This window comes from Callospermophilus lateralis, chromosome 2 (assembly GCF_048772815.1).
Source record: "Callospermophilus lateralis isolate mCalLat2 chromosome 2, mCalLat2.hap1, whole genome shotgun sequence".
In the NCBI taxonomy this organism is placed as follows: domain Eukaryota; kingdom Metazoa; phylum Chordata; class Mammalia; order Rodentia; family Sciuridae; genus Callospermophilus; species Callospermophilus lateralis.
Genome location: NC_135306.1, coordinates 141,365,002 through 141,391,013, shown reverse-complemented (window position 1 = coordinate 141,391,013; position 26,012 = coordinate 141,365,002).

Genomic DNA, 26,012 nt, shown 5'->3' with positions numbered 1-26,012 from the left:
TGTCTCCCTGAGATGAGCACAGGTTAATTGCAAGAGACATGCACTCTATCTCTCCCGGGCAGAGTTGACCTAGTTGGATAGATTCACTCAGCCAGATTTTCCACAGTTCACTGCATCAGGGTCAGGGATAAGTTTGGACATGTGAAAACTCTGATTCAGAGAAAATAATACACAAGTATAAAACCCATTCACCATTTATTCCACAAGTACAATTGCATCTCTAGCATTACCCAGGACTGTGCTAAGCCTAGAACAGGGAGGCAGGGAGGAAAAAGAACACAAAAATCTAGATTAGTCCATGCCAAAGAGAACCTTCCTACCCAGCTGAAAATTTTAGTAGGAGAAAAATGGAAAGGATGTTTGTGGTTGAAAGGATCAAATTTAATGACTAAGTTGCTTATTCATGTGACAGATCTTTATAATTAGATATCTCTATATGCCGGGTACTATGCTAGGCATTGGGTAAACCAAACAGACATAATTATTCTCCTTGAGACTGAGTCTAAAGGAAGGTGTTCACAAATAAGTAGAAAAGTCCTTTGCAAATCTTCACTGGGCTTTGTCTTTTGGGTTGAAAGTAAAAAGAAGAATAAATACAAGACCACATATATGACATCCATGTGAATAAATACATTTTAATGTGTATAAGAAATGTGATAGAAGTATGAACCAAGTACCATGGGAACACAGATAAAGGAGAGTGTAATTCTGTATTGTAGGAGGTGTGGGTAGCAATGGTGGGCATGGTCATGGAAGAAGGGAATTTGGGATGCAATGATGGCAGAGTGGGCATTTTTGAGATGGACAAGGTATTGCTAGCAGAGAGAGTAGCATGTGATTGTCATGGGGTGCTTGGCACTTGCAAGTAGTTGTCCAGATTGGGGATAAGTAAGTTTCAGTTAGACTGGGGAGGAAGTTTTAGTGATTGATTGAACTGCATGGTAACCACAATTAATAATAACATATTATATATTTCAAAAGTGCTGAAATATATTTTTAACATTCACACATACACAATGATAAATTGGTTAGGTGATAGATATGTGAATTAGTTTGATTGAATCCTGGTAAAATGTGTACATAGATCAAAACATGAAATTGTTCCAGATAGATATACATAAGTATTAAAATATTTGTCAATATTTTTCAAAAAATTAAGTGAGGGGAGAAGGAGTTGCAAGGTAAGGAGGGATTAGATCATGAAGAGCCTATGTAGACCATGCTTTAGGGAGCTTGGATTTACCTAATAAACAATGAAGAATTACTCAAACACTTTCAGATGGGAAATAAGTTTCATGGTTTTGAAAAGAAAGGAGGATGAGATTCAAGATAAGGACTATTAGAGGCAATTTTAACAATTCGGGTAAGAGGCAAGATTTGGCAGTAACATGGGGATGATGGGGAGGGAACTAAGCCTAGAAATATTTTGCAGTTAGTATTTTCAGGGCTTGGTATGGGAGGTGAGGGAAGATAAATGGTCTAAAAGAGTATATTTCTTACTTAGGTAGTTAGGCACATAGTACTGCCAGTTACTGAGATTTGGAATACAGAAGGTATTGAGGTAAATTTTATGTGTCAACTTAGTTGGGCTGGTGTATCTAGTTGTTTGGTTAAATGCTGATATGCACGTTTCTGTATGTTAAAGATGTGATTTACATTTAGTCAGTAGGCTCTGACTACAAAAGATCACTCTCCATAATGTGAGGGGGCTTTATTTATCAGTTGAAGGCCCTAAGAGAAAAGATAGAGGTCCTGCAAAGAAGGCGGGATTCTGCCTCTGTGTACCTTGGGACTCAAAAATGTTGTATCAACTCCAGCCTGGGTGTCTAGCCTGCTGGCCTGACCTGCAGATTTTGGACTTGCCAGCCTCCGCAGGTGCATGAGTCAATTCCTTAAAATAAATCTCTCTTTCTTTAGGTACACATCTTGTTGGTTGAGCACCCTAATATAGGAGGATTTCTTTCTGTTTAGGTTTCTAGTGCAGAAATGCTTTGCTGAAGCAATGGTTTTGGATTTTTAAAAGAGAAATTGGGAGCTTATTTTTGCTGTTTGTGCAAGAGGATATTATGCTTCAGTATTAGTGTTGTTTATTTATGTCTTTGAATTGCTGGATGATGTCCCTTTTAGTCTTGTGTTGTATTTTAGGGCAAGTGGGATATACTTGTAAGTCTCAACAGTAATGAAATTCACCACACAATATAACTTCTAATTATTTTATTGAAGCTAGGATTATTGTCTGCTTCTCTTTTGGAAATTATACAGATGATTGTACTTGGAAAGGAAGTATTGGGATTGTTTTCCAGAAATTGCCTCACATAAGATAAGGGTCTAGAAGCACACATGAGTTCCAGGCTACTACTTTACTCCATTTCATCTCTGGGTGGAGGAGTAGGTCCTTCAGTAGCTCATTGGGGGTAGGAGAATGGCTGTGATTTTCCTATAAAACTATACTGGAAAGAGCTGGAACAGGGAGAATTGGTATAATTTCTTATGCCTTTCATATATATTTTAATTCATGTCATTTCTTCAAGAGAACAGATATTTGAATCAAATAAATCTAGGCCTCCCACAGACCATTTTGTGACTTTTGGCAGATAAAGTTACTTCTTGAATCTCAGTTGCAATGTCTATAAACACATCACTTAGCATTTTTCAAGGATTCCTTAAGATGTCAGTTAAAGGAAATCTGCAGATCAGGCCAGCAAGCTAGATATCCAGGGCACAGTACAGAGTTGACACTTAGGTAACAAAAGCTATTTTTGATATTCTGGGAATGTATTTGTTCCCTTAGGCTTTCAAATTCTGGATTCCCCAGGATATGCTTCATATGTTGCATATGCTTCATCTGTTGGACTGTGTGGAATTTTCTCTTACAATGGAGTTTGTTCAATACCTGAAATTTTCTCAAAAATGAAGGGAACTGACAAGAAGTAGACATGACATCTTCATGGTTAAATGATTCCAGCTAAAGAATAAGCCTTATTTCACAAGGAACAAAACATCACATCAAGCATGTCTCCCTCTTTGGTTCCTTCACTCAGCCAGCTCTACTCATTCTACCAAACCCAGGTCCATAACATCTTCTAAAAGAATCTTTGCTGCTCTTGCCTAGTCCTTCCTTGGACTTTAGGAGCATCCTCAGTACTCCTAAGGGACATCTCCAGAGGGCAGCAGTCATATTTAATTTTGTATGTCCAGTAGTCTTAGAGTTGTCCAGTAAGTGGCCCTTTTTGTTTATCCTAGCACTTATGATATTGTGCATAATCATGTTTCTGTGTCTTTTTCTAACACAGAGCTCTTTAAAGGGTAAGAACCATATTCAACTTTTTAACTTCCAGTGCCTTGCACAGTGTGTAGAGCTTTGTCTAAGGGAAGAGTGAGTGGATGGTTGAATGAAAACTGGCAGGGAGTTATAATTGGGACTATGTGAGGGATACTGTGTTTCACTACCACCACCTCCCTCCCCATCAGCCCCCTGTTTTCTATCATGTCTGCATCTCTTCTAAGTACTTATGGTGGCACTGCCTTCTAAACACAACACTTAGGACATTTCAAAATTCTGTAATTCTATCCTCAGGCTCTGCCCAGTATCGTCATATTCAACAAGTCAGCTTCTGTGTATGAAAGTAGGATAAAGTAGGGGGAGTGAGTAGAAATTGTGGTTAGTTTTTAATGAGGCAGACGTTCTGAATATCAAGTTGCTTTGCCTTCTCATTAGCAAGTTTCACGAGTTGTTTGATATGCTCATGAAGTCAGTATTGCAAACAGAGATGAATCACTTATTCCTTGACTTCCTGTTGAGTGGAGATTATTAATTGCATCTTTTCTCATTGGAGCTCTTCTTTTAACTGCATATTTTTTGCCAACTCCTATTTGAATCAACTGCACTCAAATCAGGGGATATGAAGTTAAGTTTAGGGTAGAGGAAAGGAAAACCAAGAAAATTGAGTCAACAGTCCTGTTGAAGAGTTTCAACACTGCAACTTGGGAAAGAAGTCATTATAGGGGGACTACAGCAGCCTCCTGGCCTCCTATAACCCCATCTTGCCCCATAATGGATACTTCCTGACCCCCAGTGGGAAGCCTACCTTGCAGAAACCTTGTGGTAGTGTTCTGCAGAGGCACCATCTGCCCTTCCACTTTCAAAAGATAGGCCTTGCCTCCCAGAGAGGAGCCACCAATTTGAAAACTCTTTTGCTTGTAGGATAAAATGTGTGCCTTGTAAGCAATACACTACTCAGTGGGAGGATTTGAACCTTACACAACATGCATTATGCTCAGTGTCTTCTTTTGTGATACTTAACTTTCATTCATTCGTCTGAGATTCACCCCTGTTTGTTTGTTTGTATGTATGTATGTATCTATGTATCTATCATCTATAAATTATGAAGTCACTTTTAGTTTTTGACTTGGGACTGTGGATCTACTTGATAATTATTTTTCTATTCTCTCTTTAATGAAGACATTTGGTTAGTCTCCAATTTTCTGTTATCACTGATAATGCTATTAAAGCTATCCTTATATAGCTTCCTCCCTACTGGGTTCTTTGAAGGTAAGTAGCTGGGTTTTATTCATCTCTGTATCTTCTTAGCATAGGGCCTCAATAAATGTATTTTGAGTGAATTAATAAGTGCTCAGATATTTTGTCCTTGAAAATTATGGAGTGCTATCAAAATCACAAAATGAGTCCTAAGGTAGGAGTTAAATTCACCAATAGTATTGTTGAATAGGGCTGCAATAAATGAAATTAATAAAATCCCCAAATAGCTCCAGGAGCATGCTTGTTAGAATGCCCACATGTGTCTGTCTGTCATGATACCATTAGGTATTTTAAGAAATTTGTTACTTTTAAATATAATAGAAGGCTAATTCATGCAGCATCCCCTACTTTCTCCCTCCTGGATTAGGGGCCATATATCAGGTTTGAAGAGTCCTACATATCAAGGGATGATGAAGTGGGGAAGTGGAATTTCTGAATTTATTGGACAAAATATTACATTTAAGTAGTCATAATCTCTACCTCTGGCTCACGTAGCTTAGGAGCCCTTGCCAGATTCAGGTTCCATTTCCACCTGAGGTGAAGTAGAAGGGCCATGACAGAAAATATCACATGATCTCAGCTTTAGAGATATACACTCATATCCTTTATAACCCCTGAACAGAGGCTTATTTTTCATCAGCCTCTAAAATAGAACATTTTTACTGCTTTAAGTTTTTTTTTTAGTTACATTGATAAATCAAAAAAGAGAAAATGTCTGGGTCATACTGAACTGGATGTTTCAAGTCTCCAAAATTTGCTTCTCTATTCATTGGCTATCATTCATTCCACAAACACCTGCATGTTAAGTTTTTGCTGGATGCTGCAGATGTTAAAGGGAAACGAGACAAAATACTGATCCTGGTAAATTTTATATGTCAACTTGTCTGGGCCACAGTACTCAGGTATTTGGTCAAGCATGATTCTGGATGTTTCTGTGAGAATATTTTTTGATGAGACTTACATTTAAATCAATGGACTTTGAGCAGATTGTTGTCCATAATGTGAGTGGATCTCATCCAATAGTCCATGACCTAAATAGAATGAAAGCCTGACCTCTCCTGAGCAAGAAGGTACTTTTCTGAGAGACAGTCTTTGCATGTGAACTGCAATTCTTTTCTGAGTCTCCAGCCTTTGGCCTTCATCATATTTTGAATTCACCAAGCCTTCATAATTATGTGTGCCAGTTCTTTAAAATAAATTGAAACACACAAATCTGTGTATAGGTACAGTCTCTGACTTATGATAATTTCACTTATAATTTTTCAATTTTACAATGATGTGAAAGTGATACACAGTCAGTAAAGTGTACTTTGAATTTTGACTTTTGATCTTTTCAAGGCTAGGGATAATACTCACATGCAGTGCTGGGCAGCAGTAGCCAGCTGCAGCTCTCAATCAGATACACTATCACAAGGATAAATAACTGATATAGAGTACTGTTATTATGGATTGAATCTTAATTGTGCCCTGAAAAAGTCATCAGAGTTAAAACTATTAGATTACGAGAGTTGTAGCCTCATCAACAGGTTAATACCCCTTTCCCTCATTACTGGGGATTCTACCTGGGAGTACTCTCTCACTGAGCTACATCCCCAACCCTACATCTCTAGTCCTTTTAATTTTTATTTTGAGACAGGTCTTACTAAGTTTCCCAGGCTGATCTTGAATCTGAGATCCTCCTGCCTCAGACTTCTGCATCACTGGGATTATAGGCATGTGCCACCGTGCCCAAATGGATTAATACATTTGATGGATTAATAATTTGAATGGACTACTGGGTGGTAACTATAGCCATGTAAGGTGTGCTTGAGGGAGTAGGTCATTTGGGGCATGTCCTTGAGGATTATATCTTGTTCCTGGCTCTTTGTAAACTCTGCTTCCTGGCTACCATGTATTGAGCAGTTTTCCTCCACCATACCCTTCCACCATGATGTTCTGCCTCACCTTAAGCCCAGAGCAATGGAGTCATCTGATCATGAACTGAACTTCTGGAACTGAGCCCCAAATAAAGTTTTCCTTCTCTAAGTTATTGAAGTATTTTGGTCACAGCAATGCAAAGGTGACTAACACAAGTGTGTATAGTGGATAGTATACTGTGTACTGCTGTTTGGAAGGTTAGATGTAATAAATTCATTTTTACTTACAGTGTTTTCAACTTAAAATGGGTTTATTGGGATATAATCCCTTCATAAGTCAAGGACCATCTGTTTATACATATCCAATTGGTTCCATTTCTCTGGAGATTCTAATACAACCCTTGTTCTCACATACTTCAATATCTTTCAAAACAGACATGCAAACAGTTCCAGTCCAGTATAAAGACTCTAAAGATGGATTATATATCAGACCCCTTTATCTTGGAGGGACATGTTCCAAGACTCCAGTGGATACCTGAAACTGCAGATTGTACCAAACTCTATAAAATAATACAACACTAATATACTGTTTTTCCTATACATACATATATATGATAAAGTCTAATTTATCAATTGGGCACACTAAGAAATTAACAGCAACAATAATAACACAGAACAATTATAACAATACACTACCATAAAAGTTAGGTAAATGTGGTCTCTTTTTTTTCAAAATATCTTATTGTACTTTCATCTTTTGACTAAATGGAAGCACTTTATAGCTTCTCCCCTGGGCTAAATTTCTAGCATCACTACACTTGTGCTGTGGGGCCACGTTTAAGTAAAATAAGAGTTACTTGAACACAAGCAGTGTGATACTGTAGCAGTCCGTCTGATACAGAGATGGCTACTGTGCACCTAAATGGTGGGTAGGTACAATATGGATATGTTGGAAAAAGGGATGATTCAGATCCTGGGTAGAACAACACAGTCCAGTGTGAGACTCCATCACATTACTCAGAATAGTGCACAATTTAAAGATTATTTTTTTTCCAGAATTTTTCATTTAATATTTTCAGAGTGGGGTTGGCAATGGCTAACTGAACCTGCAGACCTGTGGAAAAGGAGGGACTGTTGTATATATAAAGTGTGATTAGAATATAGAAAAATATCAGTATTCCTCTTGGGATACTTACAGAAGAATTTCCAGGCTATATTTTATAGGAGGGTATTGTTTTAGGCCTTGAGATAAAAAGTGTGCAAAGCTCCAAAAGTAGGGAAAACAGAATGTGTACCATCTGTACAGGAGGAAGTGGTATACAACTGAAAATCAACGTGTAGCAATTGAGCAAAATGCTCAAAAATTAAACAAAAAAACAAAAAAACAACAAAAAACCCCAAACCGAATATGTGCCTGTGTACACGTGTGAATTGACAGTATCTCCTTGGGGACATGAACTGGAAAGGGGCTCATTTTGCACTTGAGTCTAGTGCTGAAAACAAGGCAAATAAATGCTGAGGCAAAAATCCTGTGTCTCACCCAGGTGAAATTACCCTGCCTGCGAGTGTGAGGGCTGGAGGGAGCTCTGGGTCCTGCAGAGCCTTCACATGAACATCTGTGATGAGGTGGCTTCTCTGTGTGCCTCTCCCTGGCAGAAGGTCATTGTGGATGTTTGTTGGAAATCACTGACATTCAGTACACTGTGCTCATTCTCTCAAATCCACTCATGCGTGGAAGTGGAAGTGAGGGTTTGTTCTTAGAGTTATGAATACATAACATAAATAAATGGGCTTTCAGAGAAAGAAGAGAGAATTAGTAGTCCATTAGATAACAGAATCAGTGGAGAATTCTGCCTCATTTTCTGAGAGAAGTTTCAGAGAAAAGACTAAAAATAACTACTGAGAAGGAAATGATAGAAATGTGAATAAAACCCCCACACCTCTAGACTAGAGATTGATTAGGAGCAAAAGAAATTACACTTAATCTAATTGCGATGCAGGTTATGTAATTAGGTTTAGGGAAATTTGGAGTGTTATCATTTTGAGGACACTTAGAACTTGTATTAGTTTCCAAAGTGGAGATGTGGAGTAGGAGTGAGCGTCACATTGAAAGTCTTCTCCAAAATGAAGACAGTTGATAGTGTAGTGTGGAGGTTGGAAGGAGTGTTTGTGTTAGCTGGGTGCCTCTGAGCATCTTACCCATCACTCAAGTGCCTGTTAACTCTCCTCATCCTTACATTTACCTTCTGTCCGGAGGCTTTCCCTGTGCTGAGCTCTCTATCTTGTTTGACTTTCATCTGTGGCCTACAGCACTGGTTGCCCATCAACTCCAACAATGCCCCTATAAACCTGTCTCATTTCCAAGACCTGCTCTCTGATGGAAGCAATTTTTAATGACATTGAATGGGCCTTATTTAACAACATTACATGATTTTCCCTGACATGATTATGTTTTCTCAGCCTGTGGCATATGGGAATGGACTTTGCTTGGTAAACTACGTCCTGTGGAGACATGGTGGAGAAAATTTAATTTGCCTTCAGCTGTTGATAATGATGGTATTTATCATGCCTACAACACACATATGAAAGTTCAAACTGCACAAATAATTGATACCTATCTTAGAGGAACTCTGTGTGTGTGTATGAAAACGTCTGGCATATAGATACCAACCTCTTCTTGCCAAAGCATCGTGGGGGAAGATAAAAGTATTGGCCATTAACTCTAAATTTATTTTTGTCTGTGTGAGGATTCAGACTTGATAATGGAAGGTGTTGCAGCAAACTGGCTGTTTGGTCTTAAATAAGTCAATCTCTTGGAGCTTGGTTCTCATATGTAAAATGGGGAGGTAGGTATGACCTAACTGGGTTTAATGAAGATTTAAAGGTAACATTTGTCGTCTGGCATTCCGAGTTATTTGAAATCTGGGTATTGATGCCTTCTCTTGCCTTGCCTAGTGCTGTTCTCCTAAACAGACTACCTGCTCCATTCATGAGGTGCTTGTGGCTCCTCACACAGGCCAGCTGTTGCTCAGCTCAATTTCCCTCCTGGAAAGCTTGCTCTAGTTTTCCTCCTTATCTGAGGAATATAAAATTTTCAAAACCCAGCTTGAAAACCATAGCCTTTATGTCACCTTCCTGAACAATTCCTTCAACAATTGTTTTTCCTCCATTTCATGCCTTTTTAAAATGCTACTAGTAGTAGAAAACATTAATTTATTTGAAAACCTCAAAAAAAAAAAAAAAAAAGACCCCACAATTGCTTTTCCCTTGAACTCCTCTAGAATCTTATTAAGGATTTAACATAAGAACTTTAGACTGCTTAACCTTTTATGTATGAGAGATGATATTTTTAAAATAACTCCTGTTGCATTTTCCCTTCCTATTAATTCTGTTTCTTCTCCCCTAATAAGACTGAACCACGAGTCTGAAAGGAGGAAAGGTGGAGGCTATGACATGAGGAACATTTCCTTCCTGGAGAGGAACATTGCTTCCTGGAAGGAAGAGGAAATTGGAAGTCCTCCTGGTACTAGGTAGAAGAGGTGATCGAGAGGAAGAGAGGCAAAGTTCAGACGCAAGTCATCTTCCCTTCTCTCTCTGAAGAAGATGGTGGACTAGTGAACAGAATGATAGAGGCTTAAAGAAGTAAGATATATGACCTAGTAGTCCACTTCCTTCACACTTGGCTTAAAGACATTGTTAACTCACAGAGAAGCCCATAATTTGGTATGGCACCCCTACCTACCAGGTGCATGCATTAGAGTAAGGATGACTGAGGGAGGTAACTAAATGGTGGGCCTTAGTTCCCTACGGTCTGGGCTTCAGGGAGATCTAGAAATTACTGTGGCCTTTGGGCATTGAGGTCCTTGAAGATGCTGGCTGAGAGGGCCAAAGGGTATTGTTGTCTATAGTAGGTGAAGGAATGCTGCAGCAGAGGGTAGGGCATCCCACCTACACTGGAGATCTTAAGGGAGCTGCAGAGGACCAGTAGTTCCAATGACAGCCTGGTGGGACCAAGTGAACAAGTCACTGATCTTAAACTACAATGCAAGAAAGACTCAGATTGAGGAAAAATAGGGTCACAAATACACTGAGGAAGGGATTGGATATCTTAGGGTCAAGGTTTGCTGGAGAAGTTCTCCAATAGAAGCTTTCCCAAAACTTCAGGTGAAATTATAAGAGTAACACCAAATATTCTCCAATGGTTGAATTTAAACTGTCACTAATATTAAGCTTTGGATTTGTGTGGCTCTAATTGTGCCCTTTAAGCTATTTCTCTGAAGGCTCACTTGAATGTCAAGTATTATGCCATACAGTAGGAACATGGAAGTCTATGTTAAGCTACTGAATATTTCTGCCCATTCACCCAGGAGGCTTTATCTTGTTAGGCTTCATAAATACGTTTTACTTCAGAGTTGAAGTTGAAGGAATGATAAAGGATATTATGATTCAGAACATGATACCTCAAAGTATGGCACTTGGCATACTTAATGTTTAAAGCTAAAAGAAACCGAAAAAAACTCCAGAGGTAGAAAGGTCAATCTCTGATATTTCTCCTTCTTTCTCCCGTGAAGACCCTCACAGGATAGGTGGTTTGTCTTCTACCCAGAGGGAAGAAGTGTCAGTCACACAGAGATTCCTGAAACATCTGAACAAAGTGGTCTTGATAAGATCCCCTCATTTTATTACCATTAAATCATGTTTTCCTCCTCCAATCACACTTCTATACAACTTTCCATTAACACACACACAGTTTCCCCTGGATCTTTGACCCCCATGTCATGTAAAACTTTCATTAAATAAATTTGTTATTATTTTTTATTATTGCTAATAATTCTTTGCTCTATAGAGGTATCAGATGTGAACCTTGTGATGGCCGAGGAAAAGAGATTACTTTTTTCCCCTTACAATATTAATCCTTGAAAATCCTGGTGGTTGTTGCTGGTAGGATAAGAACATGGAAAAAAGGAAACTGAGATTCTTTGGATGATATCTTTTAGCATAATAAAGCTATTAAGTTATGCTATGGGTGTTTTGATGTATTCTACCCTGAAGATAAGGAAGCCTCAGAATCAAATTCACATAGTGGTTGTATAAGGTGACTGTAGTAGTAGTAATGTGACATGGGATTTACCCCACAAACACAGGAGGCAGAGTAGGATGGAGCTGTAAACTTGGACGAAGAGGGATAAAAAGGAAGAAGAAATGGAGGGCCTTAGAGGGGATTTTCATGACACTTAGGGGAGGTAGATTTCAATATTATTTTTCTGATATGATTTGATCTTTTTCTTCTGTTTCCATCCTCAGTTGAGTCAACTCTTATTTCATTTCCTCTCTATCCCTCATTTTTGGGTTCATGTCTGTTATTAATGCTTGTATTTCTGAATAAAGGTATTTTTCATATCCCCAAATACTTATTTGAGAATAGTTAATTCAGCTTACATTTTTGTGTTATAAGTTTCCCCATTTTTGTGGTTGGCTTTTAGAGAGAAGTTTCATTAGCAGAAACTCATTTATATTTTCTGATTAAAAACAACAACAATAACAGTAGTTTTGCATGGCTGTGGTTTGCTTTCTATCTATTCCAATTCATTTCATGGACAGGGTTCCTAGTTTGAGAGCTTCTCCTCCTGTCAGCTTTTCCCTCTTCTATGCAATTTTCTTTTATGGAAAATGGTGTTATCGGTGATGACCTTGTGGGAGAGGGTTCCACATTTCCTGCTCCTCTTTTGTTCCTGCAGGATCCTTCCTACTCCTCACTGCCTTGTCTCCTACTTGTGCTACTCTTTTTCTTTGTACCTGATATGTCTCCCCAAAGCAGTTGTTAGGCTTGGTCCTCTGGTTTCACACTGTGAAGCCCCTTCCCTATAGCTAGTGACGTGAACTATCAAGCCAGGCAGGCCTAGGCTTGGTATTCGGCATTCGATGTTGGACTTACATTTTCTGGAGGTGCCTCTGTCTACATGTTGTCTGAGTCCTTTGTTTCTCATCATGAAATCTGTTCTTATATGAAATCTCTTAACAACCTCTTTCCTCATAGGTTTGCATTGTGAGGCAAGTAGTGATAGATCTATTGGTAACCCCCTTTACAGATAGCTTGAAGATCATCATGTTATGTCTTCTAATAATGCTGAAGACACAAGCCAGATATGGTTTATTTGTTCTCATTATTGATTTTGCTTTTTGGTGAGTGGGTTTAGGGTGAAGGAAAATATTGGGGAGATTCAAATCAGGCAACTGCCAATTTTCTCCAAATCTGGAAGATTCTAGGAGGAAGACTTTTCTGACTGAAAGCTCACTCAAGCCCTTATGTGAGCTCTGATTGTATGTCTTATTCATTGTTGTGTTAGACTGAGTTGTGCTGGGTCAGGATGAAATGTTAGGCTTATATCTTCAAGTGCTACAGATTTCCTCTCTTGCATATCTGCCAAGAAAATAGTTCCCTCACTTTGTATTTACTTTTCTATCTTTCTTAATGTGTATCCTTGTTGGATTCTCTATGGATCTTTGCTGAATTACCTACTGAAATAATGCAATTGCCAAAAGCAGGCCATGCTCTCCTTAAAAATGCAGTTGTCAAAAGTGTTTTCAGTGACCTGATGTCCATCCTGAGGCTCCTTAGAACCACATCCTCTCTGAGGACTGTTTGATGACTGGGGCTTCTTAATTAATGTGTTGTCTTCCTGATGCAAGGACTTAAACTTATGGATCTTCTTTGTTTTTAACTAATACTGATTTATTTATTTGTCTGACCTGGAAATGAGTTCTGGCCATTTTTGACACATTCACAAAGCCAAGAGGAGAAAATAAAAAATAATAATTTTGAAGGTTCAGCTTCCAATCCCCACAGGAACAAACGATGGCTCACAGCATTGTTATTTATATTACAATACTGTGGGGTACTCAGCACCACCAGGCTTCTAGACACATTCAACTAGCACATCCTTTGAATTAGGAAAATTGAATCAATATACAATGAGGTCCTGTATTAGCATGTAATTTAGGAGGCATTTATGCTGAATTAAAAAATCTAATTAGTGGTTTCCTGTTTAGGGGGTAGTCACTGTTTATTCCATTTCCAGTTCACCTGGGTCTGTAATCACTTCTTATGCTTGATTTCCATTCAGATGGTAACATTTTACTTTTCATCCCCAATGTTTCCACAGACAGACCTAGGAACTAAATGTACCAGAAACAAATGGCACTAAGGATCCAAAATGACTTTTAATTAAAATGCTTAGATCCCCACATTATTAATAGGAAGAAGCTAATAAAGTTTATAATATCAATAAAGAGAGAATATTTGTAGTGTGCTTTTTCAGGGGCTTCTCCATTGAAAAGTCTCATTTTATTTCTCAACAAAGGCCGACTGCATCCCATCTGTGGCTCTGCCTATCCCTCATGAATAATGAGAAATGGTTACTGCTATTGTTATTCTTTTGAATTTGTGAAAGTCTGGGATGCTATAATTCTACTGCTGCAAATCAAGCCTGAAGGGAAGAGTAAATGATGTTTGTGGGTTTTTTAAAGTTTCTTTTTCAACCTATTTATCTATTTGAGGTCATTTAAGTCTGAACTTACTAATATAATTAGGTGCAGAGTCAATGATAATAGAAAGTTGTCATCCAAATGGCTCTGGATACCATGTGGTTATCTATAGGATAGACATGTATTGTTACTTGTGAAGCACATAAAGCAAGTACATTAAGATTTCTGTACACCCAAATGGTTGGGCCTTCAGAATATATGATTTTTACTTTGAATTGTGTAGCCATGTATTATAGGAAAATGATTCAATTTTAAGAATTGCTTTTTTTTTTTTTTTTTTTTTGTATTGACAACTAAGTAAGTAGGACAAATGAGGCTAGACACCAGGAATAGCAGGAAGCAGGCTTATTGGCTGCAGGAAGATTCAAAGGGGGGTTTTTCTCCTCCATCAAATCTGAGTTTATACCCAGTGTATAAGGGAAAAGGCTCAGAAGCTCACAATCTGTAGAAGTTCACACAAAAGCAGCTTTCACTGTTCTGGGCACCCAGTTCAGGCCAAGGGACACTCTCTGTGAAAATCAGTGTCTGAGAAAGGGAGAGTCTCCCCTCCCTTTCTTCTCACTAGCTGGCTCACAGACCTGCCTGTAGACCTTTGAGATGCAAACACCTCTGTGATTGCTCTGGACTCAGCCTGGAGGCCTTGAGTCCCTTCTCTGTAAACACACTCTCCACCTGAAAACGCTGTTGTAGAAATTCTTGCAGATAAGTCTAAGGACAATTATGGTCAGGGTCTCTGGTGAAGCTTAATTATGGCAAGGGTCTTCTGGGTGGGGGGGGTCTCTGACCTCCTTTAATACAAAATAAGGTTAGCGGTCTATCCATGTGTTTAAATGCTTAAAATGACATTTTTCCATTTAAGACCTGAAGCTTTGTGGGACTTAAGTATGTTTTGAAGGGTTACATTGGTTACAGTGGGACACATATTTTCATTTGAAAGAACATATTTCTTGTCTCTGTCTTTGTAACTTTGGCAGTCATTGATAATCATCAACTAGATCTGTTATATTATTCAAAGTTGCAAATAAATAGTATTTCTATCATTTCTTCAACCAACAGATGGAAGACACTTTTATAAAGAGAAATTCCACATAAACTCTTCAGTTATCTTTAGGTACAGTATAGGGAGGAAAGAACATTCTCCAAAAGTGATTAATAATTTTTTTTAAAAAGTATCACATCATGGTATTAAACATATATAATGCATTCTAATCAATTATAAATGTTATTCTTATTGAAGGGCAAATCATCCTACTTTTGTTCAGTGGGAGCCTCTTTAACTTGGCTCCGGAATCCTTTTGCTGAAACCTCATCACAGAAGAACATTCTCTCATCCAAGCTATGTAAATCCAGTCAAGCAAAGACCAGTGGGGGAAGAGCTTAATATTACAAATTTAAAAACCCATAAGGACATGAATAAGAATCAACAGATATGAAAACAGAAAAATCAGAGGTCTAAGAACTTCATAACATAACAATATGAGAACCATAGGCATTTTTAAAAATAGTTAAACAAATATAAAAAAAACTGAAACCCTAAGAAAAAGATTGTGCAAAAAAGAACAGATTTGAACAAGTAAACAAAAAAACCCAGCAAACCAAACCAAACAAAAGCAAACCAATATTTACACCTTTAACAAGGAAAGATATTAATTAAAATAAAATTAAAAACCTCAGTAGGTGGACAAAACAGTTTCTTTAAGAGCAAAACTTAAATTGAACTCAGAAAAAAGGAAAGGGATTCAAGAAATGATAATAAAAAAATATATTATCAGAGAAAATTTAAAAACATTAAATAATTTAGGAATTACATAAGAAAACATGATGAAAATTTAAAATAGAATGACCATGAAAATATATTTTGATGTTCAGATAAATCAGTAATTATAAATTTATGGCATTAGTTTTAAAACAAAGGAAGCAGTTGAATCAAATATCTGATTCTAGATAGAAAAGGTTTAACAGAGAAGAAATAATTCAGGTGAAAGCATATTGTAAAACAGTTGAATGCATGAGGGTTATTATTATAAGTGGCAGAAGCAAAAATACAGAATGTCAAGGAAGTGGTATTTTGTCTCTGTAAATTTGGGGAAATGGAAACTCAGGGAGATGTAATAAATAATATTTCAAGATCTCTACAATCCTTTTAAACAAAAGGTTCTAGGAAAACTAGATATCTATATGTAGAAGAATGAAACTAGATCTCATCCTGTATGAAAATCAACTTAAAAGAGATCAAAGACATAGAAATTAGGCCAGAAATTTTGCAACTCCTAGAAGAAAACACAGGACCAACACTCCAACATATTGGTACAGGCAACAACCTCATCAGTGGGACTTTTAATGATCAGATATAATACCAAAAATTAATAAATAGGATGCATCAAATCCAAAGCCTTCTGCACAGCAAAGGAAACAAGAATATGAAGACACAACCTACAAAATGGGACAAGATCTTTGCCAGCTTCTCTTCTAATAGAGGATTAATACCCAGAATATGCAAAGAACTTAAAAAGCTTAACAGAAAATCAAATAACTCAATCAATAAATGGGCTAAAGAACTATACAGACATTTCTCAAAAGAAGAATTAGAAATGTCCAACAAATATATGAAAAAATGTTCAAAATCCTTAGCAATCAGGGAAATGAAAATTCAGACTACACTGAGAGTTCATCTCATTCCAGTCAGAATGGCAGCCATCAAGAATATAAACAGTTATAAATGCTGGTGAGGACATGGGGGAAAATACTCATATACTGTTGATGAGATTGTAAATTAGTACACCACTATGGAAATCAGTATGGAGGTTCCTCAAAAGACTGGGAATCAAACCACCATATGACCCAGCTATATCACTACTCAGTATTTATCAGTATTATAGTGATACGAGCATAACCATGTTTATAACAGCATAGTTCACAATGGCCAAGTTATGGAACCAACTTAAGTGTCTGTCACCAGATAAATAGATCTAAAGAAAATGTGATATTTATATATAATGGAACTTTATTTACCCATAGAGGAGCATGAAATTATGACACTTGCAGGAAAAATGTATGGAACTTAAGAGCATTATGTTAAGCAAAATAAGACAAACTCAGACAAGCAAGAGTTGTATGTTTTCTCTCATATGTGGAAACTAGAGTGAATAAATGATTTAAAAAGTATGTGTGTGTGAATCTCATGAAAATAAGAAGACTAGTAGAGTATAGGAAGGAGAAAGGGTGGGGAGTAAAGGGGAGGAATAGAGAAGGTACTAGGGAATGAAATGGACCAAATTCACAAGGAATTTTACTATTATGTTATACTACTACTAATAATGTACCAATAAAAAATTAAAAAGGTCCCTGCAATAACAGAGAGGGGCTGTTTGTTTTCTTTCTTGTGGCATTTGCAAATGTATATATGTCTGATAGAGGGAATGGGGCAAATCAAGCTTTCTCTAAACTTGGCAGAACTTGGAGTAAGCAGAGCATTGATAGAGAAAATGACCAACTGATCTACTTTTGATGTACAGAGTCATATTTTGTCCTTGTTGAAGGGAAACTGTGCATCTATAGTCATTCTGTTAATAGGAAGAGGATTCTCAGAAAGCTAAGGAACAGAGAGTGACAGTGGCCCCTGTACAGTCGGCTTCAGCTATCTTTACCAAGTGAAAATGAGAAAGTGTGACAAGCAGGTGGCTTGGGTGCTGGCAGAAATGACATGAATTTCTTTTAAAAATAAAACCACTGTAACCACAAGAGTCACATGGGAGTCCAGCTTTCAGAATTCTGCTCAAGACTCATTGCTGGAGCACATCTGGTAGCAATAGCTAGCAGCTGTTAAAGCTGATCTTTTTCTTTTCTGGCTTCCAAATCAGCCTACAATAACCTGCCCTTCAGAGGGAACTCATTAAGTTCATTGATGTTCATGGTTTGAAATGCTGAGAACTAAGTCTTATAATTATATTTTTTAGATTGGGAGCAAGGACCATGGCTAATTAAATCCAGTACCACCTGTCAATCTGAGAGCACTCGGTGGTTTGTCTTGGGTTCCAAGATTTAGAGACCCTACTCTAGTTCTTCTTTGTCCAAGTCCCTCCCCAACAGAGTGAAAATAGTCCTCTAGACCCCAGGAAACCCAGAGCTCCAGAATTCTCTGTTCCAGTGGTCTCACTCCTGTACAGGCCTGTTCCCAGGCCCATTCTCTGGAGGACCGCATAATCAGTGCAATGTCCTCCCAGGCCTGAGGCTAAGGCAGGGCTGTTTCAATGGAGGAGAGAGGACAGATAGAGCTTGGACATGCAGCGGGGTGTTCATACTCATTGTAAGAAGCTCCTTAAAGTGCTGAATGAAGCCAAGGGTGGGAATGGCAAGGAGGGAAAGTGGGGAGAAGGGATGTGTGAATACACCACATTCTGTTTATCCATTTCTCAGTTGATGGATATTTGACTATTTCTACTTTTGGCTGTTGTGAATATTGCTGTTATGAACAGTCACGTAGAGTTGCTTAGTATTCTAGGGTATGAATAAATCACAGTTTATTTATCTGTTTCTTCATTAAGGAAATTAAGTTCTTCCTTTCACCTGTTAACTCAAGTTAACGATTATACATATGTCTTCTTTGTACACATTTGCCACAAGTTTCTCTAGAGTCATTAACTTTTTAAAAATATGAATAATAGCATTTTTATTGTGGTAAAATACACATAAAATAAAATTTACCCTTTTAGCCACTTTAAAGTACACAATCCAGTGACAGTTAATGCATTTGCAAGGTTATAAAACTATCACCTCTATCTAGTCCGAGAACTCTTTCACGACCTCCAAAGGAAACCCAGAACCTATGAAGCAATCACTCCCTTTCTCGTCCTCCCTCCAGTCCTGACCATCACTAATCTACTTTCTGCCTCTATGGGTTTGCCTGTGTAGACATTTCATAGAAATCGAATCATACGTTGTGTCTCGTTTTATTCTTGGCTTCTTTCACTTAGCACATTTTCAAGCTTCATCCATGTGGTAGCATGGTACTTCTAAAGTTGTATTAGTAACTGTTATGGACTGAATGTCTCTTGACCTCTCCCTGGGCAAACCCAGCTGTTGAAGACCTAAGTGCCAAGATGAGGGCATTAGGAAGTAGGGCCTTTTTGACATAATTAAGTTTAGATGAGATCATGATGGCAGAGACTCCATGATGGAATTAGGAACCTCATTGGAAGACGTGGAGGTTCTAGAGCTTTCTCTTTCTACCAGGCCAAGTGAGGATACAATGAGAAGGAAGCCATCTGCAAGCCAGGAAGAAGGCTCTCACCACGAAATAAATCAGCTGGTGCCTTGATCTTGGGCTTCTTAGCCCCAACACCAAGAGAAAGAAATGTGTGTTGTTTAAGACACTCATGCCATCATATTTTGGTATAGTAGTTTGGGCTGACTAAGATGTGATTAATGAGGTATTAGTGGGTCATTCCTATTTTTGCCCCCCCCCCCAATTAACAGACTGTTTTTTTTTTTTTTTTTAAATAGCAGTTTTAGGTTTACAATAAAATTGGAGAGTACTGAGTGTTCCCACAAATATCATTCCTTTGGGCTGAATAATATTCATTTGGATGGATATACCTTTTGTTTAGACATTCATCAATTGACATGTGGGCTGTTTCCACTCTTGCGGTTATAAACATTTATGTATAAGATTTTGTGTGGACATGTTTTTATTTCTCCTAGGTATATATCTAACTGCATCATATGATTAACTCCACGTTTAACTTTCTTTCTTTTTTTTATACAGGGGTCTTGTTTTCCCTGGTTGGTCTTGAACTCATAATCCTCCTGCTTCAGCCTCCTGAGTAGATGGGATTATTAGCATGTGCCACTGCATCTAGATTTGGGATTTATTTAATTTAATTAATTAATTTTTGTGTGTGTGTATGTGGCATTGAATCCAGGGGTCTTCTACTACTGAGAAGACACAATTATAATTTCTATTTTGAGAAAAGGTCTTGCTAAATCCATGAGGGTCTCAATTATTTACTGAGTCTGGCCTTGAATTTGCAATCCGCCTACTTCAGCCTCCTGAGACACTGGGATTATAAGTATGTGCCATCACAACCAGCAATTTTCCTTTTTTTTTTTTGGCAGTAATAATATACTACCAGTATTATCTACCAGCATTTTTATGATTAATTCTAATAATTGGACTTTAGATTTCCTTGGGATTTTTGGGTAGACACATACCTCATCTATGGATGCTATTAGTTTTGTTTCTTCTTATCTAAGTCTTCACATCATGGCTCTGAATTACTTCTTCTCTTTTCCCCTATATACAGACAGTAAAGTCAAAATCTGCCAATCTACCTGCAGTTTTGTTGCATCTGGGAGCTCTTACCACAATCTAATGTCTGCTTTCCTCAGTGGGAAAATTCCTACCTGCACCTCAAGCTCATGCCAGCCGTATGGCTCATCGTTATAGAAACGCTTTCTGAACTTTTGCTTTCTTTCCCCATACAGTCTCCCTGCCTAGAATGACTCTCCATCCCATCCCCACCAGTCGAAACTCCACCAGTTTTTTCAGGGATCTTCTTAAATAATATATTTTCTCTAAATGATTATTCAAGTCCCTTCTTGCACATGTCCTTCTTGCACATGATGTGACCACTCAGAACCCATAATGGCATAATGGAAGGGAACAGAATAGAAAGAACTGAATTCAAATTCTGCTTCTAGCATTTAATACCTGTGTAACCTAGTTATGTTACAGGGTTCAGGTTTCTTATCTGTAGAAACAAACTCTGATTTCTTCAGCTGTTTTTTTTTTCTTTTTTCAAGGACTAAATATATAATACAGTCAAAGCACCTGGCACATACTACTCATGAGTGCAGTAAGTGAAGGCTCTCTTGCATCTTGTCTTCATACCACCACGACAGCCTGCATCTTCTTGATTGCCCTACCCTGTTTTTCTTCATGGGGTGTGATCCTCCTTCCAGATCTGAGTTTTCTCTTAGGGACAAATTGCATTCTTTCTCACACTGCATTCCAGAGAATGCAGCTTCTAATAGGAACAGGAAGGCCAGCTTCGAGTGAAGAATCTGATTAACAACATTCAAAGATCCTTCCTGTTCTAGGGTTCAAAGGTAGCAAGATATTTCCACGCATGTACTTATACTCATAGAAGTCCTCAAAAAAATCCCCAAACTTGAAAACTCTTAATTCCTAGCTCATAGTGGCCTCTGATCACATGCTCCTGTTCTTTGTCCCCTTCACACCTCCATACCCCATCCCCAATAAAAAGAGGAATCAAAACATGCATTCATTATGAATAAGCTTTCTGGAAGAGAGAAGTGGGTATTCTCTCTTTTGTTAGAGTGTAGGTGACATGAACCTTCCTAATCTGGAGAAATGGAGAAACAGGTGATTTCTGCCTGAACCTGGGGTACAGTAAATGCAGATCTTAACCACTGCCATATACCACTTCTGAAAATGCTTTCCTGCTAATGCAACTTTCATTCCCTAGCACAGATATACCCAAGGACCTAAAGGGATAGAAATGTAGGTCAGTGATAGAGCACTTACCTAACATGTACAAGGCCCTGAGTTTGATACCCAACACTGTAAAAATAAACAAATACATAGATAGATAGATAGATAGATAGATAGATAGATAGATAGCAAAGGACGTAATCAGACATGTGTTATATAAATTGGGCTGCAAAGAGAAAAGATAGAGCTTAAGCTCCAGCACAAGAGATCAGTGGTAGACAAACAGTAGAATGTATGGGGGGGAACTAGTAAAAATTTAAGAAATTTCTTTGTAGAAACTTTAATATGAAAGTATGCATTTTATTTATTCAGGGAGCCCTTTTTTTGTTAGGGGGAGACATAGAGATGCAAAAGAGAGAAAAACAAATAAAATCCTGCATTCTATGAAGTCCCACTGCCAGGAAAGTGAGGGCTCTTGGTTTCCAGGTCTCAATTTTCCCTCCCTTACAATTTAGAGTAGACTTTGGTTTCTGTAGGTTTAATATAGCTAAGAGTGGTGGTTCATGGACTTCCGTATTTTTAAAAAATCTGGTCTGGCTCTTTCCAACAAAGGAGCAATTTCCCCTGCTCTACCTCAAAGTCAAGGAAGCAAACATACTGATCTGATCCCATAATCTTGAGTTTATGGGAAACCTTAAGAAAAGAGAGAGCCTGAGTCAGAGAACCAAGAATGCGTGGACCACATGTGGCCACCTGAGCTACGAAGGAAGTTACAGCTCTCCACGATTGAGAATGACCTCTCCCAATCCTGGGGGAAGAAATCTAGTGTCCATGAAAACAGACCACAGTGAACTGCAGACACCTCTCTTCCAGGAAGTCTTTCGGACCCCCTGGTCTGGGTCACATGCTGTTTTATGCATCTCCATAATACTCCGCTTCCATCACAGAGTATATTTGAGTTATCTTCCTATAATTTTTAATCATGGAAAAGTTCAAATATCTAAAAATATTAACACAATACTATAATGAATTTCCATGTGCTCATCAATCAGATTCAATAATTATGAATTTGTGGCTAATCTTGTTTCATTTTGAATCCTTTCTACTTCCCTCCCCATCATATTATCTTTAAGTAAATCCCAATATCTAGCAATTTCATCACATTTTTCATGCATATATTATATTTTATATCTTAGAGAACTCTAATACAATCATTAGCACAACTAAAAAAATAGAAAAATTCCTGATTAATCAGATATCATGTCAATGTTTAAATTTTTAATGTCTTTTAATACTTTATTTTGACTCTATGTTTATTTGAATCAGAAAGCCAAATAACTTCCATATATTGCGGTTGGTTCATGTGTCTCCAAGTCTCTCAATCTATTTTCATGGTGCCTCTATCAACTTTTTTCTTGCAATTTATTTATTAGAGAAAGTGGACTGTTCATTCCACATGCTCCCCGCAGACAATGTTTTGCTGATAGAATTTCTGTGCTGTAAAATGTTACATTCTTCTATCCCCTGTATTTCCCTAGAATCAGTATTTGGATCTAGAAGTTTGGCCATATTGAGGAGTAACTGTTTTTGGCAAGCAGTTGCTTTCTTACTTATATCCCTCTCTACTAGAGTAGGCCCTTTTATGGCAGGATCACTTCCCATCCCATATTCCTAGTGTTACCCACAGTGCCTGAGTGTTATTTAGCAGATGCTTAGTCCATACTTGTAGAATTAACAAATGAATATTTATAACCAACATAACAGATTTTAAATATAATATCTGGTAACAAACCTCCTCAGAAACTGAAAAACTTACTGACTTTCAAAATTCTGAGTCCACATAACTTGCTCTAAAGCCAATGCATGTATAAGCTGGGTATATCTCAAACCCCATGAAAAGGGTTAGCTCTCAGAGGATGGAGACCCTCTGCAGAGGTAGTTTCTAACAGTCTTCACAGTTCCCTGTAGATCCCCACAGATGTGGTAATCAGCTTGTCTTCCTCAAAACTGCCAGGCTTTTTCAACCTTTGTACCTCTGCCAGATACTTGTTCTGCCTAGGAAGTCCTCATTAATTCATTGAAAGATACTTATTACTTAGGTTGGGAGCATCATCTTGTTTCATTACTACATCTCCAATTTTTGGCTACTGAAAGTACATAATAGGAGAGACAGACTTTAAATAATCACCAATGTGAATATTAAATTACCTTAATAATATATATTTTATATATAAATAAAGAACTTTAACCTAGTTGGAGACTCAGGAAAGCCTCTCCCTTCTTACTTTGTCTACCTGATAAATAACTGCTTACCTATCAAGACTCAACTGCTTACCTATCAAGCACCATCTCCTATAGGAACAATTTCCTGATAGCCCCTGCTTCTTCTGAGTGGATGAGAGCATTCTCCCCCATCCCCTTTACACCTCTCCTTTATCTAGTCCCAGCTTCTGCTGCTTGTGAAGACACATGTGTACATGACACCCCTCCATTGAACTGCCAAATTTTTAAGGATAAAGAGAGTAGCTGACTCTTCCATGACTCCTAAAGTCTAGCCCAGCACCTGGTTTACAGCACATACTCAATAAAAGTTTGTTCATTAATGCACCAAATGTGTGACTTCACTAAAGACATAGTTGAGGGTCCTCCTATGTACTAAGAATTGCACAATGGTGAAAAAGATGAAACGGTACAAGAGACAATGAGATTAAACAAATGAAAGGGATAGGAGAACGGATTCTTGAGGAATAAAATAAGAATTTCTTATATCCACTATCAAGAGCCTCAGAAAGAGGAAAGGGAGATGTTTGTGGGGTGTAGGAAAGCAGTCAAGAGAGCAAAGAAGATTGTCTCCATACATTCATGAAATATATGCTTTGAGGCACCCCCCACCCTTCCAAACACATAGCAGTGACAGGTAAAAGAAAAACATGTCTCACCTCAAAACTATACATACATCTCAATAGCCCGAAGATAGAATAAATATACAAAGAGCATATAAGAAGGACCAATGCCACAGGACCACTGGAGCCCAACCTATGAAGTAGGCAACAATGATCAGGAGTTGGACTTTTGCTGGAAAGCAAGACTAAAATTGTTCCAACAAGACAAGAACAGAGCCAGGCCCACTGCCTAGAGCCAGGGACATCCCTGTGTTTGTGAAAGACATGAACAAAACTGGTGCCAGTTTTTTGAGTCTCAGGCTCTGTAGGAAACAGTAAATTTAGGAGGGAGGGAGGACATAGACCAGTGCTAACCCAAGAATGGAACCACCAATAACTAGATGTATGATATTCCAAATATCACCATGGAATAAGAGCACCAAGATGCTACTCTAAGGGAGGTGTCTGGGTGCCAACCGGAATAAAATTGAAAATTACTTCAAGGAAGTAAGATTATCATAGAAGGGCAGAAAGAGACAAATGACAAAATTCAAAGCAAAACACTCACTGAAAATTAGCCTGTAAATCAAAATGCTAAACCTACTCCTAAGACAGTCCACAAAAACCAATAATGGAAACTAATATCAGATGAAAATTTTTTAAAATAGAATTTTACAGAAACTTAAATATGTTTAGAATTTTCAAAGAGATTAATAAGGTGACTTTCATTAGAAAAACAAAAGGAAATGACATTAGAATAGGTTGAAGATGTCTATCAAAAAGAATTAGAAATCTTGAAGAAAAAACATTTATATTTAATTAAAGCATCATAAACACATCAAAATAAAAATCAATTCCATTTTGATTAAAGACCCAAATGTAACATATATATGTTTACATGTTTATATGTATTTGTATATATCATATGAATTTATGCATTTTTTTAAGAGAGAGAGAATTTTTTTTAATATTTATTTTTTAGTTTTCGGCAGACACAACATCTTTGTTTGTATGTGGTGCTGGGGATCGAACCCGGGCCACATGCATGCCGGGCGAGTGTGCTACCGCTTGAGCCACATCCCCAGCCCTGCATTTCTTATATATAAATATTCTCTCATATGTTTCCCCATATGAAATATTTTATATAGAATCTCCTCATAATCTCAGTAAGTGGAAAAATTTCTTAAGAGCCTCACATACAAAAAGAAGGACCAATAAATCCAATAATATAAAATATTAAACTACTTTTCTGAAAGTTAGTATTTAAAAAATCATTTAGACAAAATACAAAGTCAGAGAAGATGATTACCACATCTCTTTACAATAGATGGGTGTTTTCAACTTGGACAAGCACACAACTGGGTCAATAGAAGAAGTTTCTTTAATATCTTCTTCTGTCATACCCATAAGCAATAATATCCATAAACAATATCTGCATGCTTTCAAATTTATATAAATTACATGAACAATAATTATATTTATCATTCTGCAACTTGCCTTTCTCTTTCATTTTCTGAGTTTCTATCAGTTATTTTATCTGAAGTATAGTATTCCATCATATAACTATATCACAGTTTTCCTTTTTTATCATTTTTTGGTTGATAGGCCCTTATTTTCTTTATTCTTTTTTTTCTACTGAAAATGATGCTATTAAAAACAGAATAATATAACAATTCTGTTTGGAAGTGTGTTCCAAAATATATTTTATACTCTTTTATTACTTATTTCTAATTTAA